Raw genomic sequence first — 16,250 nt, forward strand, 5'->3', positions numbered from 1 at the left:
TCAGCCAATTGATGTGTTGTCCAACCTTTAATCAATCAGATTAATGTCAAACAGAAGTACCATTTCAATCAGAATTCAAAACAGCTACTTCTCACATAACAAGATGTTAGATTGAAATTCACTTTCTCCCCAAGAAACAATACCTGACTGTTAAAGGAAAGAATACTGAAGACGTTTCAAAGTCAAAATAGAATAACTTTTTATTCTGCTTTTGCATATTTCCCATATTTCTATAAATGTTATTTATAAGATCAAGAAAGTCCCAGATGTCAGATCAATCCCATCAATCCTATTACTGCATTGATTTCCCTGTAACATATTCTCTCACAGTGCTCATGTCAACCAGTATGCCCTTGGGATCTGTGATGAAATCAGAGTGCCCCAGGGAATCCCACACTCTGAAAAGCAGAATGTGCTAATTCTGCTCAGACAGAGCCAGACCACAGGATCAAACCGAGCAGACTGGTGCCATGAGACAACAGCATTATCTGCTCCTGCACTGTCGCCTTGTGACTTCTTCGACATATTTAAATCTTAACTATTTGTCTTCATTGATCTGAAAAGTGACATGAAATGGTAATGGTCTACCAATGATATTTTCCAAAATCCTTTGCCCTCGTCAGGTGGTTTGTCAATGCTGTGAAACCTCTAAAGGCAAGTTGTGAAAGAATTGGTCCTGCTGAAGAGTTTCGGCCCGAAACATCAACTGTATTTTTTTCCATAGATGCTGCCTAGCCTGCTGAGTTCCCCCAGCATTTTGTGTGTGTGGCTCAGATTTCCAGCATCTGCAGATTTTCTCTTGTTTTTAAAGAGTAGGCCTTGTTCAGTTAACATTAATTTGTATTTTCAGCATATTTGTGCTGATGAAAACAACTCATATTTTTGCAAATGAGGTAGATGTCACCTGATAGTTTTAATTATGTTATCAGGTTATTCAGGAATGGCTAGGATTTATTACTACCTACCTGAGGTAATAGGGGAAAAACATTCAAGCTTCAATATCAAATAATGAATTAAAGATAAATGAGGATTAAGAATCATACTACGAAATATAAATTCATAGGAATTCCAATTGCTTTAAAAAGTTAAAGGTATTTGTAGGGAATAAAAGAGCACACAAATACATTGGGGCGAAGAATTCAGGGAGGCACTTGGTATGCAATCAGAGGGCATGATGTTTTGCCATGAATGCAGAAAGTGGAAAAAAAATCCTATAACTTCTCAGTTCCATTACTCATCTTGACAAGCACAAAGTTTCATTAAAGAAAAATATGTGAATAAAAATTGCAGCTTTTTCAATTTTTTTGTGCAGCTGTTGCATGCTCCAATAACATTGACACTAATTGATACCTCTGTTGGGAGATGTACTAGTAAATATTTCAGAATACTTCCCTGTTTGATAGTTTTCCTGCACTTTTTACTCTATTTCTTTGATTTAATACAAATTTTACCACTGCCAGGTTTTCTCGCAGCATTGGCCTGAAACCATGTATCAGCCATTTCTGTCACAAATAAATGAGAGGGCAACGAGGAGGAGGATTTTGAAAGTCATGCTTTTGCTGTCACCAAAAGGCATGATGGTGTTGCCCTGACAACAGGGTGGCACAATTGCCACTATTGAACAACTTCTGCCATTGGAATAACAGCCGGATGCTGCAAAATAGTAACCTGGGATATCACCTGAGGGGAATATATTCCTTTTGTGTGCGTTTAAGTGTTATCAGGATTTTGACATCTCTCCTATTGTCATACAGATTGAGTTAGTTACAGGCTTGATTCTCAATTGTCCTGATGTAGCTAGAGTGATATAAAGTAATATTACTGCTGTCAGTGGCTTTGAATTTGGAAGGAGACAGACAGGATTTTAACTCCTATCATTATTCAGTGACTTTTTCCATTAAAGAGATGTGCTTTAACTTTAGAATGGGATGAGGCTACACTAAAATGTTCCCTTCACTAAATTTTCTTTTGGTACTCACCATCTTGAAATGCAGTTATTTTCTTGTTTACTTAGGTTGCAAATTTCTGACTTTTGATCTCCATCGCATGCTTCAATTTCCTTCAGGAATTATTATGCGCAATTCAAAAGTGATTACTAATGATAATATACCCTGCAGTAATGTGCCCACTTTCCAGGCATCTGCCATAAACTTTTCTTGGTGTGCTTATCCTTTATAGAAAAAGAAATATAGCCTGTTTGCTACCCCTTGACCTCTCCTGAGGACTGTACTGTACTAATACTGTGCTAATAGAGTCATAGTGTTGCATAGCATAAAAGATGGACCCTTCAGTTCAGCTCATCCACACCCACCATGATGTATTTGTATATTAATTCCATATGGCTGCATTGGCTCACATTTCTCTGTTTCTCTCCAACCAAATACCTGTCCAAATGACCCTTAAATATTGTAATAGTTTCAGCTTTTGTCTCCTCCTGACAGCTTGGTCAAGATGGTCACCACCCTCTGTGTCAAAATCCTGCCCTGTAAATCTCCCACACATTCCTGTCGGATTCAAATGAGGACCTCATGGTTTAGATCCTTGAGCTGCATCACTGGACTGACTGCTAATTCTTGTTTATTTTTATCCTGCCTTGATATAAAAAAGGCTGCAAAATTATTTGTTTATTTTGGGAAGTAATCAATCATCTAGCAAAGGTTACAATTCTAATTATAGCATGCACATTGTCATATTTCCAAACCATTCAAGGGCAAATTTCTAAGTGTAAAAAGAATCACATGAAGGAATTCCTCAATCTACTTTGCAGAACAAATGTGCATTGTATTTGAAAGGAGCCATAAAATGATTGCGAACATGTATGGGTCAAATCTGTTCTTAATATGATATACTTCAGAAAAAAATATACTTTGTTTGTTGTTTGTCATCTAAGGATTTGGTAACAAAAGATTTGTCTTACAACAACTCAGATTTTCACATAATAAGCAAAATAAGAAATCAATGTATATATAAGTAAAATTATTTACTGAAAATGAAGTTGTATGAGCACATTGTGGAACCTTACTGGAAATCTGCAGATTGAATTTAGAAGGAATAATCAAAGCATATAGGTTCCTTCAAATTTTCTACTTTGAAATTATAATTTTATAAAATGAATTAATGTTCTTCAAGGAAATATTGGACTTACTACAGTATTACTATTATTGTCATTCCCCAGCTCGCACGTCTCCTCGAGAAAAAGGACAATTTCTGCATAGTATGAAGAGATTAGTTTCATTTGTCACATGTACATCAATACAGTGAAAAACATCAATGCATAAAATCAAATCAGTGAGGATTGTTCTGGGCAGCCAGTGTCGCCGCACCTCCAGCGCCAACATAGTGTGCCCATAATTTACTAATCCCAACCCATACATCTTTGGAATGTGGGAGGAAACTGGAGCACCCGGAGGAAACCCTATCTCAACAAAAGCAGTGCTAGTTCAACGACAGAGACAATAAAATATTGAGACGTATGATAGAAAGTAAAAACCTGGATTTTCAGCCATTAGAAACAATTAGCTTTGACAATTAATTTCTAAATTTGTAACTGTTGATTGTCTTCTGGCAGTTTATAATTTCAGTAGGATTTAAATTTAAATATTCGCTTAGGCCATAAGATACAGCTCTACACTATAGTGCACACAAAACCATGGGATCTGATGATAAGAACAATCTCTATGCTCCACATTACCAAAGTTATATTTCTTTTGAAGAACTTTTACCATCCAGTTTATTTGCCAGAGCACTGCCATCTAGTCTTTTCAGAACTAATAGCAGCAAACATTTATTTCAATAAATGTGTTCCTTTGTTGTGTATACTCCAACATCTTAGCGAATGTATAGACTGCTTACGGTATCATTTTAATCCTAAGGAGTTGAAGTAATTTATCCTGTCCCAGACAGGATGTTTATAGAAATAATATGCTGAATTGGCCTACTAATATATCATGTAATGCGAATATTATCACCTAGAGCAGCGGTCCCCAACCACCGGGCCGCGAGGAAACGATATGATTTGGCGATATGAGTCAGCTGCACCGTTCTTCATTCCCTGTCACACCCACTGTTGAGCCATTACGCATGCGAGGTCATTACCCGCGCATCATCCATGTCAGCGTGGGAAGAAGATCAACTCCTCAAGCTTGCAAATGACGGCGGGCTGAGAAGTATGTTTCACATAACATCTCTGCCGGCATTCTGGATCTCAAAGTCAAGGCTAAATGCCTGTATCCCGAGATAGCCACGAAAGCACTGAAAACGTTGCTTTCATTTCCGACATATCTCTGCAATGAATGCAAGGAAAACTAAACTGCGGAATAGACTGGACATAAGGAACCCCTTCAAGTATCGCTGTCTCCCATCACCCCTCGATGGGACCGCCTTGTTGCAGGGAAACAAGCCCAGGGCTCCCACTGATTCAGCGATATTGGTGTGTTGCAATGATTTTATATGTTCATATGGGGAAAATATGTGCCGTGTGTTTAATATCCAAACGTTACTTAAAATGTTATTGACTTACTTATATAACCATATGGCAATTACAGCACAGAAACAGGCCATCTCTGCCCTTCTAGTCCGTGCCGAATGCTACTTTCACCTAGTCCCAATGACCTGCACTCAGCCCATAACCCTCCATTCCTCTCCTGTCCATGTACCTATCCAATTTTTCTTTAAATGATAATATTCGGACCTGCCTCTAACACCTCTACTGGAAGTTCGTTCAACACTTACTTCAAGCTCCCCTGTCCTCCCCTGATAATTGACTTATTGCTATATTCATGCGAGGAAAATATGTGCTGTGTGTTTAATATTAAATTCGTTAGATAAACCCTTTTAGAAACAAAACTGAGTGTATTAGCCACTTATCACCTATATTCCAGTCGTGATTAACACCCCGCCCCCCAACAGAATCACCAAAAACGATTTGTAAAAAAAAGTCGGCACGTATACGCATGCGCAAATCATGCATGTGCACTGGTGCCCGCGCAAGGCTTCATGGTCATTGTAGTCTCTAGGGGTAAACAATGCATTTGACTGCTACTCTTGTCCGTTGGCAACCCTACCCCCTACGCGCCCCCCCCCTCCCACTCAGCCGGTCCGCAAGAATATTGTCAATATGAAACCAGTCGGCAGTGCAAAGAAGGTTGGGGACCCTTGACCTAGAGCACATCAGAGTAGTCCATTGTTAGTTGCTATTTCAAGATCAAAGATCAAGATCCAGGTCAAAGTAGATTTATTATCAAATAATGTATAAATTATACAACCTTGAGATTTGTTTGTTTACAGGCAGCCACAAAGCAAGAAACCTGAAAGAACCCAATTAAAAATATATAGACCAACCCACAAAGCACGCATAGAAAGAGAAAAAAAAACACCAATCATGCAAACAATAGAAACGAGCAGCAACAGCATTCTGAACCAACTGAGTCCTTAGATCCAAATCCCCGGAGCAGCCTAGAGTAGGCCCGAACCCTCAGTATTCAGTTTGTCATATTTGTGGGGCAAATCACCGCAAAGTTCACAGACATGAAGCACACCCATTGCTTTTATCCTTTGCTAATAGAATCAGACATGGACTAGAGCTATAAATGCTGTATCAATGAACAAACAGAAGATTCTATATGTAAGATTGCTATTTTAGTACACTGCACTGCAACAAATTAAAATTTTATGCATTATAGACATAACATTATTAATAATTAAATTTGAGCTACAGTGAAACAAGTATTAATTTTGCAAAGGTATTGATATGACATTTTATTGGTAGATTTGATACAATTGCAAAATGTGAATCCATAAAAGTTGCATAATCTAACAATATAAAATTAATGTTTATATTACTGTAAGCTGTCATATTTAAGTAGTGTGATTCCCAAAACAAGAAATAAAATAACACCAATAAGTTTTTCACTGACTCTAATATCCATCATGATCTTTTTAGAAATTACGCACTGTAGTGAATACAATTGTCAAGCATGGGAAACTATATGACTGCTTATAAAATTCTGAGGTAAACTTGTTAGAAATAAAAGTAAATGTGTGTAAAATTAGCATATTCATTAAAAATAATGTTAACTGCCTTCCCAAAGAATATAATTAGTAAAACATTTTTCTCCAGCTTTCAATTCTGTGATAACATCCAAAATGATAAATATTTTCCGTTTTATTTAGATGGAGATGCAACTATATCATCTATTTTATCCCAGATATGTAAATGTGGCAATTTTTTTTGTATTTATCCTTTCTTCCTTCCTTCCAGGTAAGGAGGAGCACATTTTCTGTTCATTACTTTCATTGCTGATACCTCCTTTATGGAGAGAAGTCTGGGAACTCAGATCGTGAGATGTAGTGGATTTCAAATTTGTTAGGTTAATAGTTCAGATACTGGCTTCAGAGTGCCAAAAGAAGTGCTGGCAGAGCAATCTTACATATTGAATCTCAGACTAAATTTGGAATATTGCATTTTGATCCTGATCCCAAGTATTGTTTGTGAGGAGTTTATGCATTCTCTCTGTGCCTCTGTGAGTACCCTCAGAGTGCTCCTGTTGTCAGGTTGTTTGCTGAATCACTCACTGTAAATTGCTTCTTGTATGTAACTGAATAATAGAACCAAGGAACAGTTGACCGGAGTGTGAGAAGAATTAAATTAGATTGTTGTAACTGGATGCTTCATGTTTAGTGCATACTTGATCAGTCAAAAGGACTTTAGCTGTGTTGTACAATTGATTCCATAGTTTAGCTAAAAATTTGATCTGTTATCATGCTACTAAAATTGGTCAGTCTTCAATTGACTGTTTTACAGTGAACGTGTCTACATCCTATTCCATCGCTATTCTTCACCTCATGATGTGAAGTTCACCCTTTCCTATATTTTCCCTGTTTATGCTTATTCTATATGACTTGCTTTATTTAGTGGAACCAAGTCCAAACGCCTTTGTCATTTGGCCTAAAATACCCACATCCCTCTGAAATTAATTTCGACTTCTTCCACTAATGATTAGCACTAATGGACCATCTCACATATGTCTTAGACCTATTGACTAATCTAACGCTTGTACAGGTTCCTCTTTTCTCAGTACAGTTCCTATTGTTCCAGGAATCTAAAGCTGTTCCTCCTGCACCATCAGTGATAGCATTTACCTGTATTGTCCTCCTTTTTCGGTGCTCATTAACACATGGCAAAAGTAGAAAAGATTGATGATCATTTTCAAAATGCTGCCTCTTGGTCATTTTCCTTACTTTCTAAGATCTGCCTGGGTCTCTTCCATTATTGTATGTCAGCGGTACCAACATGAACCGGAACCTTTAGGTACTCCGCCTTCCTCCTTTAGAATGTTCTGACATTGCCCCTGATATTTTTAACCTTTGCATAAAGAATGTAACATCCTGGAATCACTTCTTCATGTTGGTTCTCCTTATAAATGCAGCTGTCTTGAACTATGTTCTCCCTAACTCTGGAGCTGAGTCACCTACCAGTGATAACATCAGTAGTTTTTATGTCACTGCCACGGGCAGGAATCCCTAGTGAAATCCTCTCTTCCATTAATACTCAGATAGCAAATGAGATGCCCTCAGGAGCCTTGATCTACCTGGCCTTCCTTTTAATTAAGACTCTTGTAATTATTCATTTGCGCTCTCTTAAGCTGCAGGATGACCATCAACTGAACGGTGTAAATGTGTAAACATCTTGCTTCTGCTGTTGTTCAGTACACGGGAATCATCCCAGGTTTACTATATTGGACTAATAATTCCACAGCTTTGAAATATCTTGCCATTTATTGATAAAAAGATTGGGACTTATTCGAAGTTCAAAGTTGAGCTTATTGTCATGCACAAGTGTAATGAAAGACTTACTTGCAGCCACATCACAGCTCATATAGGCTCTTCTTCTTCAGTTTTCCATCAAAATCCGATGACAACATCCATTCCTTTAACGGTGAGATCCTTGATGACTATACAGTCCTATCCTGGACCCACAAGCTCTATTGCAGGTGGGACATGTATATGTAGTAGTAGTAGTGGTGGCAACCATGGCTGCATTTCTCCTGGCTTTCTTCTGCTGTCTTCTGGTTGTTCTTTCCATCTCCAGAATACGAACCCCGTGACTACACAGCTGTCACCAAGTGGTACGGTCAGCAGCAACATCCTCCAGGTCCTCGGGTCTGATCTTGCACTTCCTTAAAGCATTCTTCATATGATCCTTATGGCGCTTCTTCGGCCTTCCAGCTGAGCGTCGACCATAATGTACCGACCGTATAACACTCTACGGGGTCGCTGACGTGGGGGCATCCTTATCACGTGCCCCAGCCACTGCAGCTGACGCTGGGTGATCATGGCCTTGATATTTCTGCAGTTGGTCTTTATAAGTATTTCAATGTGAGGCACCTGGTCACGCCAGGTAATTCCCAGGATGCACTGGAGGCAGCTTATGTGGAAGCTCCAAGGACTTGATATGATGGCTGTAGGTTACCCAAGCTTCACAGCTATAAAGGAGGGTGGTGACACAGACCGTTTGGTATATGACGACCTTTGTGGAGGGACAAAAGCTCCTGTTCTGAAGGACTTTATGCCAAAATCTCCCAAAGGCAGCTGATGCCTGTTTAATGCAGCTCTGGACGTCATTGTCAATGCCGCTATCCTCAGACAGAATGCTCCCCAGATATTTGAAAGATGGCACTACTGACAGCTTTTCATCACCAAAAAAACCATGAATTAAACATAATTTTACAAGAAAACATAATAAGAACAGAAAAAAAACATACAGTGTTAATAGTTTTGCTAAACTGTAGTGACTGGGGTTTTGCTGATTGGTTCAAAACCAAAATGGTTGAAGGACCTGGTGCTATGAGACTTCAGCCTTCGGTACCTCCTGTCCTTTGGTAGCTGAAAAAAGGTGCTACAGCCTGGGTGATGAGAATCTTTGATGATAAGTGTTGTCTTTTTGAGGCTGTGCCTCCTATGGATGCTACCAATGGTGGGGAGAAACATACCCATGATCTATTGGGCATTATTTTCTTCAGCTTCTAACATTCTTGCAAATTTGAATTTGCCATATCAGTCCATGATGCAACTAGTCAGATTTTTTTCAACAATACATCCATAGAAATTTGCTATAGTATTTGGTGTCAAGTCAAATCTGCTTAATCTCTTAAGGAAAATTATAGTGTGCTTTCCTTATGACTACATCTATGTGCTAGCTCAGGACACCTCGTTTGATATTTGAATGCCCAGTAATTTAAAACTGTCCATTTCCATTCCTCAATGTAGACAGCTGCATATTCATCTTTCTTCCCTTTCCTGAAGTCAACAATCAGCTCTTTTGTTCTGCTGATGTTGAGTGAGAAGTTGTCTTCATGGTACCACTCCACCAGTTGGCCTATCTAGATCAGGTAAATTAACTCATTGCCACCTCTGATTTGGCCAGTAGTATCATCGGCAAATTTAAAGATAGCTTTGGAGCTGTGCTTAGCCACATGATCATGAGCGCATAGAGAGCTGAGTAGACAGCTGGTATTGGTGGACAGAAAGGAGAAGATGTTGTTACCAATCCTCGCTGACTAAGGATCTACCAGTGAGGAAGCTGTGTATCCAGTTGTAGAGGGAGATATGGAGACTTAGGTCTTGAAACTTGATGATAAGTTTGGATGGGATGACTGTGTTGAACACCAAGCTGCAGTTGACGTACAGTAGCCTGACATGACATATAAGTTACTGTTGTCCTAATTAGTCTTTTAGGCATCTGTTAGTCTCATGACACCATGGATTTGCGCCTTGAACAGTTTCCAGGGCGCTGGCCTGGGCAAGGTTGTATGGAAGATCGGCAGTTGCCCATGCTGCAAGTCTTCCCTCTCCACGCCACTGATATTGTCCAAGGGAAGGGCACTAGGGCCGATACAGCTTGGCACCGATGTCATCGCAGAGCAATGTGTGGTTAAGTGCCTTGCTCAAGGACACAACACACTGCCTCAGCTGAGGTTCACGCTAGCAACCTTCTGTCATGGGGGGGCATGGTGGCAGACCCAAATGCAAGACACATACACTGAAGTACTAGGAACAGGACTGGACTAGAGTTAGGGACTTGACTGGACACAGACTAGGAGCTAGGACAGTAACACAGACTTGGACTAGGACTTTGGCTAGGATAACGGGACCTGGATGAGGAACTAGGAACCTGGAACCTGGACAAGGACTCCGAGCCAGAGACTGGACATGGACCCAGAACCTGGGTCTTGACTCAGGCTCAGACCACAGATATAAGCGAGGACAAGACGTGGCTACAGGTCAAGGAGTGGCAACAGGACTGGACGTGAGATTCCTGGACAGGACGAGGAAGCCCCAGCTCAGGACAAGGGAACCCCAGCACCAGGCTGGGCGAGGTACCCCTGGGCTGGGCGAGGCACAGGAACAGGACGAGACCTTGACTTGTTTGAGGAATACAGGAACGCAGACCCTTGGTCAAGGGAGAACAGGAACGCAGAACCTTGTTCAAGGGAGGACAGGAACACAGAGCTTTGGTTCTGAGAGAACAGCAACATGGAACACAGAGCCGGGACTCCTCCTTGGGAACAGGACTTGGGGCCAGGGCTCTACACAGAGTCAGGACCACTCCTAAGGAGCATGATGTAGGGTCAGGACTCATACACAGAACACTGAGAGACAGATCTGCACTCAAGGTAGCGGCAAATGGCTGGACCTACCTAGCGAAGGCGTGGACACAGAGACAGTTCCAAACTCAAAGTAGTGGCAAACGGCTAGACCTACCTAGCAAAGGTGTGGATACAAAGAGACAATTCCAAACAATGAAAGACAATTCCTTATCTAGACACAGCAAGGCTCCGGTCTTGCTCCGGCAGAAGAACTTGACAACGATACAGGCGAGGACACAGGCGAGGTTGCAGGCAAAGGCTTCAGAAGGAAGGGGAAGAAGAACCAAGGAGATGTTTATGTAGCCTGCCCAAAATGAGAATTGTGTGCCTCAATTAAGGCACACAACAGGACAAGGGAAAACCAGAAAACCTGGAATAAGGAACGATGGACCGGACTGTGCACCAGAATGCAGACTTCACGGACCGGACCACGACACCATCAGATCACTAGACCTGATACCTTAACCACTTGGCCATGCACAATGGTCTAAAGCAGACTAAAAAAACAGACAAATCATGTCTGTTGGTGACCTTCAGTCGTGACAGGTAAATTGGAGTAGATTCAGGTCACCTCTGAGGCAAGAGTTGCTTAACATCATAATCAACTTCTCAAGGCACTCCATGACCATTGACATAAACGTTACCAGATGGTAGTCACTGAGGCAAGTCACCATGCTCTTCTTGAGCACCTATAAAGACCAGTGCCTTTGTGAAGCAGGTGGGAACCTCAGAGTGTATAAGCAAGAAGCTGAATACATATGTAAATATTCCAGCCAAATGGTTAGAGGCTTTGTCTACCATGTCCTTTTACCAACTAGGCTCATTTTCCTTTATTTTTTTTTACCCCATGCTTTCAATTACCAGGAATTTATCTCCCTCAGCTACTTATTCACTGCAGTAGTGTTTCCTTCCTCTTTATTCTGTCTACCATGTTCCTTTCTCTCATTAGTTCTTAAGTTTCCTGCACTATTTTTGCTCAGACAGGTTCTGGTTCTTTTTTTGTACTGATTTTAAATTCACAGAGTCTCTGTTAAAGTTAAGCACTGAGATTATAATGTCATGGTCCGGTCCATGAAGTCCTGATTCCGGTTCACGATCCGGTCCATCAATCCGTACTCCAGGTTTTCCGGTTTTCCCTTGTCCTGTTGTGTGCCTTAATTGAGGCACATGATTCTGATCTTGGGCTGGGGCTGGCTGCTGGCTGGCTGTGGGGTGTTGTGGGGGACATTCTGTGGGAATATTGACCGACGGCCTGTATAGGTCTGGAAGAATATTCATACACGGTCCCTTGCAAACTCTGATAGGATGGCAGGGAGAGAGACTGATGGTGACAGCAATAGCATGGAGTGTGAGTGGGAAGAGGTGGGGAGAGGGACCAAGAACAGGAAGGTGATGGGTCAGAAGAGAAAGAACGGAGGTAGGTCTAGTGTAGGTGGATTGGAAAGTGAAGTTGAGGAGAAGGGCCCGAGGGCAAAATTGCTAAACGTAGTGGTAAGAGTTGAGAGGGAAGGGGGAGTAAAGAAAATCGATCCGCTTAAGCTAACAAAAATCATTAGAGGATAAGTAGGGGAAGTGAACCATGCGAGAATTTTAGGGGATGGAAACCTGCTGATAGGATGTAAAACTGAAGAGCAGATGGAGAGGGCAATGAAGGTGACTAATGTTGGGAAAGTCAAAGTGTCCAGGGTTGTAAGAGTTGGAGCACAAAGGGTCAATGGTTGCAAGGGGGTGATATCTGGTGTTCCCCTCAGTGTTAATATGAAGGAGCTAGTGGAGAACTTGAGGGTGAGGAATAGTTCAGTGAAGAGTGTGAAAAGAATGACAAGGGGAGCAGAGAAAAGGGAGACTGAAACCGTTCTGGTAGAATTTGAGAATAAGGTGCCTCCAAAGGAGTTATATTTTGGATTTCTAAAATACAATGCAAGAGAATATATACCAAATCCTATGAGGTGTTTCAATTGCCTGGAGTTTGGGCACGTGACCGAAGTGTGCAAAGGAAAGAGAAGATGTGCAAGGTGTGGTGGGGAATCTGAATGCGGAAAATGTGGAGAGCGAGTGAGACCAAAGTGCTGTAATTGTGGAGGTAACCATAGTGAAGCGAACTGGGGATGTAAAGTGTTGAAAAAAGAGGTGGAGGTGCAGCAGATAAGAGTGAAGGAAAAAGTCTCATATGCTGAGGCAATCAAGTTGGCAGGACAGAAGAAAATGGAGAGTGTAGCAAAGAGTAAGCGGCAGCTAAAGAAAGGCAAGATAAGAAGAATGCATGGAGAGAGAAGAAGAAATTGGTGACCTTTATAGCTGGAGTGGTAAACGCAACTTATGAGATCAAATCTAAAACTGAAAGGATTCAGATTATTGTGAAAGCTGCAGAGCACCATTCAGGTATGATAGGATTAAAATGGGAAGAAGTAAACGATGAACTCAGGGTACAGTCAAGTCAAGAGACAGTATGTGTGGGTTGATATTACTAATAATGTTACTTCTTCAATGGAATGCAAGAAGCCTGATTGCTAATGGACAAAATTTCAAGCAGTTTATAGTGAGTAGGAGAGAAAAGCCAGATGTTGTGTGTATCCAGGAGACCTGGTTAAAACCTAATTTAGATTTTGTTTTATATGGTTATGAGGCAGTAAGGCAAGACAGGAGAGAGGGGGGAGGAGGAGGATGTGCAACTTATTTAAAGCAAGGTATTCCTTATAGAATACTAGGTGTAGGAAGTGAACAAGAGTATGTGGTAGTAAAAGTATGGGCTGAAAGGAAAGAGTTGGTGATTGTGAATTATTATAATCCATGCAAAATACTAGAGTTAAACAAGTTTGAGGAGATAGAAGGGCAGAATAGTAGTAACGTTGTTTGGTGTGGTGATTTTAATGGACAAAATATATTATGGGGGAGTGACAGAACAGACATCAATGGTCGGGTAATAGAGGAGTTGCTAGATGAGAAGTATTTAGTGTGCCTAAATGATGGCAGTAGTACTAGAAGTGATGTTAATACAGGTAAAGAATCTGTGCTTGATCTTACATTAGTATCAAACTCCATTGCATCAGTGTGTGATTGGTTAGTGTACCAAGAAGGAACTGTAAGGAGTGATCATTACCCAATCTGGTGCAAGATAAATATTTCTGCTTCATTGGTCACAGAGAATACAGATGGGAAATGGATCCTTGAGAAAGCCAATTGGGAGAAATTTCTGGAAAAAAGTGATAGATATCTAAGTCAGGTCAGTGATGGAATGGACGTAGAAACACTTGACAGCATAATAAATCAAGATATAATATCAGCTGCATTAGAATCCGTTCCTAAAAGTAAAGGAAGAATAAAGAAGGGAATAATACCATGGTGGGATGATAATTGTAAGGAAGCAGTGAGAAATAGAAATAAGGCTTTTAAACTGGTTAAAAGAACTCATAACTTCCAACATATGATTCAGTACAAACAAGCTCAGGCAGTAGTAAGGAGGACAATAGACATGCTAAAAGAACGCACTGGAGAAAGTATTGTGATTCAATCGGAAACACAACTCAAGTAGGAGAGGTGTGGCGGATGATAAAAAGGATGGGAGGGGACAGGAGAGAGTGGAGGTACCCAGTTCTGGTTGATGGAAATGTGACTGCAGTAACAAATAAGGAAAAGGCAGAGTTGTTGGCAAACACTTTTGTTATGGTACATAGTTCCGATAATTTGTCTGAGAAGGGAAGAAGAGGTAGAGAGAGAACAAAAGCTGAAAATACGGAGGCTTTATGTAGGAAAACTAACCTTGACGGTGTGCAAGATGTCCCTTTCAGCATGGGAGAATTAAGAAAGGCACTAGGTAAAACAGGAAAGACTGCGCCAGGTAAAGATGAAATATGTTGTAGTATGATAAAACACTTGAGTGAAGGAAGTCTGGAGAAACTACTGCTTCTGTATAACAAAGTCTGGGATGAAGGGAGAATACCAAGGAGCTGGAAAGAGGCAATAATTATTCCAATAAGGAAACCTGGGAAAGATGCCAGCAGGCCAGAAAACTACAGGCCAATTGCCTTGATGTCACATGTATGTAAACTTGTGGAACGTATGATAAATGAGAGGTTAGTGTACTTCTTGGAAAGTAGAGGTATGGTGGCTATGTATCGAAGCGGGTTCAGGAAAGGACGGAATACTATGGATCCAGTGTTGTGTCTAGAGGACGAAATAAGAAAAGCTCAAGTAAATAAAGAGACAGTGGTTGCAGGGTTTTTTTGATGTTGAGAAAACTTATGATATGTTATGGAAAGAGGGGCTCCTAATCAAGCTACATTTAATGGGAATTGCGGGGGGGGGCAATGTTCAATTGGGTTAAGGACTTTTTAAATGGGAGAACTATTCAGGTGAAGATAGGATCAGAGCTATCAAGCCAGTATGTTGTAGAAAACGGGATGCTTCAGGGGAGTGTAGTGAGTCCAACTTTATTCTCCATTTTGATAAATGATATATTTGTAAATATTCCAAAGGAAGTGGGGAGGTCATTGTTTGCAGATGATGGGACTTTGTGGAAAACATTGAACATATAATTGCGAAAATGCAAGATGGAATTAATCAAATTGAAGAGTGGGGGACAAAGTGGGGTGTTAAATTTTCAGTGGAGAAGACAAAAGCCATGTTCTTTACAAGGAAAAAGTTGAGGGGACTTAATTTGAATCTGTATGGAAGTAACCTGGACAGAGTTGAAAGTTTTCGGTTTTTGGGAGTACAATTTGACTGGAGATTAACGTGGAGAGAACATGTTAGATATGTAGTTAGTAAATGTAAAAATGTGATAAATATCATGAGGTGGCTTGCTGGATTGGAATGGGGTGCTGATTTTGCATCACTGAAGTATAGTTATGTAGCATTAATAAGATCAAGATTAGACTATGGAAGTATTGTATACAGGTCAGCAGCAAAAGCTGTGCTGGCAGAACTGGATATCGTGCAAGCTCGGGCTCTAAGGGTGTACTTGGGAGCAGTTAGAACTTCCCCAGTGTGGGCTCTCCAAGTTGAGGCAAATGAAATGCCATTGGGGCTGCGGCGTAAACAGCTGGAGGCCAATCACTGGATTAATTTCAGGGGGCATGGTGATAGCCATCCTACAAAAAGGGTGTTGCAAACGTGCTGGGAAAAAAAGAGGACACAAAAAGAAAGTTTTGGCTGGACAGGAGAGCAAACAGCAAAAGATATGGGTGTATGCGATAAAGAGTTTTGTCCAAGTGTGGTGTGGCCTGTCAGACCTTTCTGGGTATTAGAAAATCCCTCTGTAGATTTGGAATTGCTTAAGATTAAGCACAGTAATAAGATGGCTGATATACTCAGTGAATGTCATAGTTATAGGGAAGGTAAGTATAAAGGCATACAGATTTTTACAGATAGATCAAAGGATCCAGAAACAGGTGCAACAGGGTCTGCAATTGTTGTACCAAGTTATCGAGTGGAAATTAGCAAGAGAACACCTGATTGCTTGAGTGTATATGCAGTTGAAATGTTTGCCATATTGTTAGCACTAGAATGGAGTGAGCAGGTTGATTGTAATAATATTGTGACATGTAGCGATTCTGTGTCGGCCCTTGCAAGCATTAAGGCGGATACAGCTAGAGGTCACCAGGA

Source organism: Mobula birostris, chromosome 7 (genome assembly GCF_030028105.1).
Source record: "Mobula birostris isolate sMobBir1 chromosome 7, sMobBir1.hap1, whole genome shotgun sequence".
In the NCBI taxonomy this organism is placed as follows: domain Eukaryota; kingdom Metazoa; phylum Chordata; class Chondrichthyes; order Myliobatiformes; family Myliobatidae; genus Mobula; species Mobula birostris.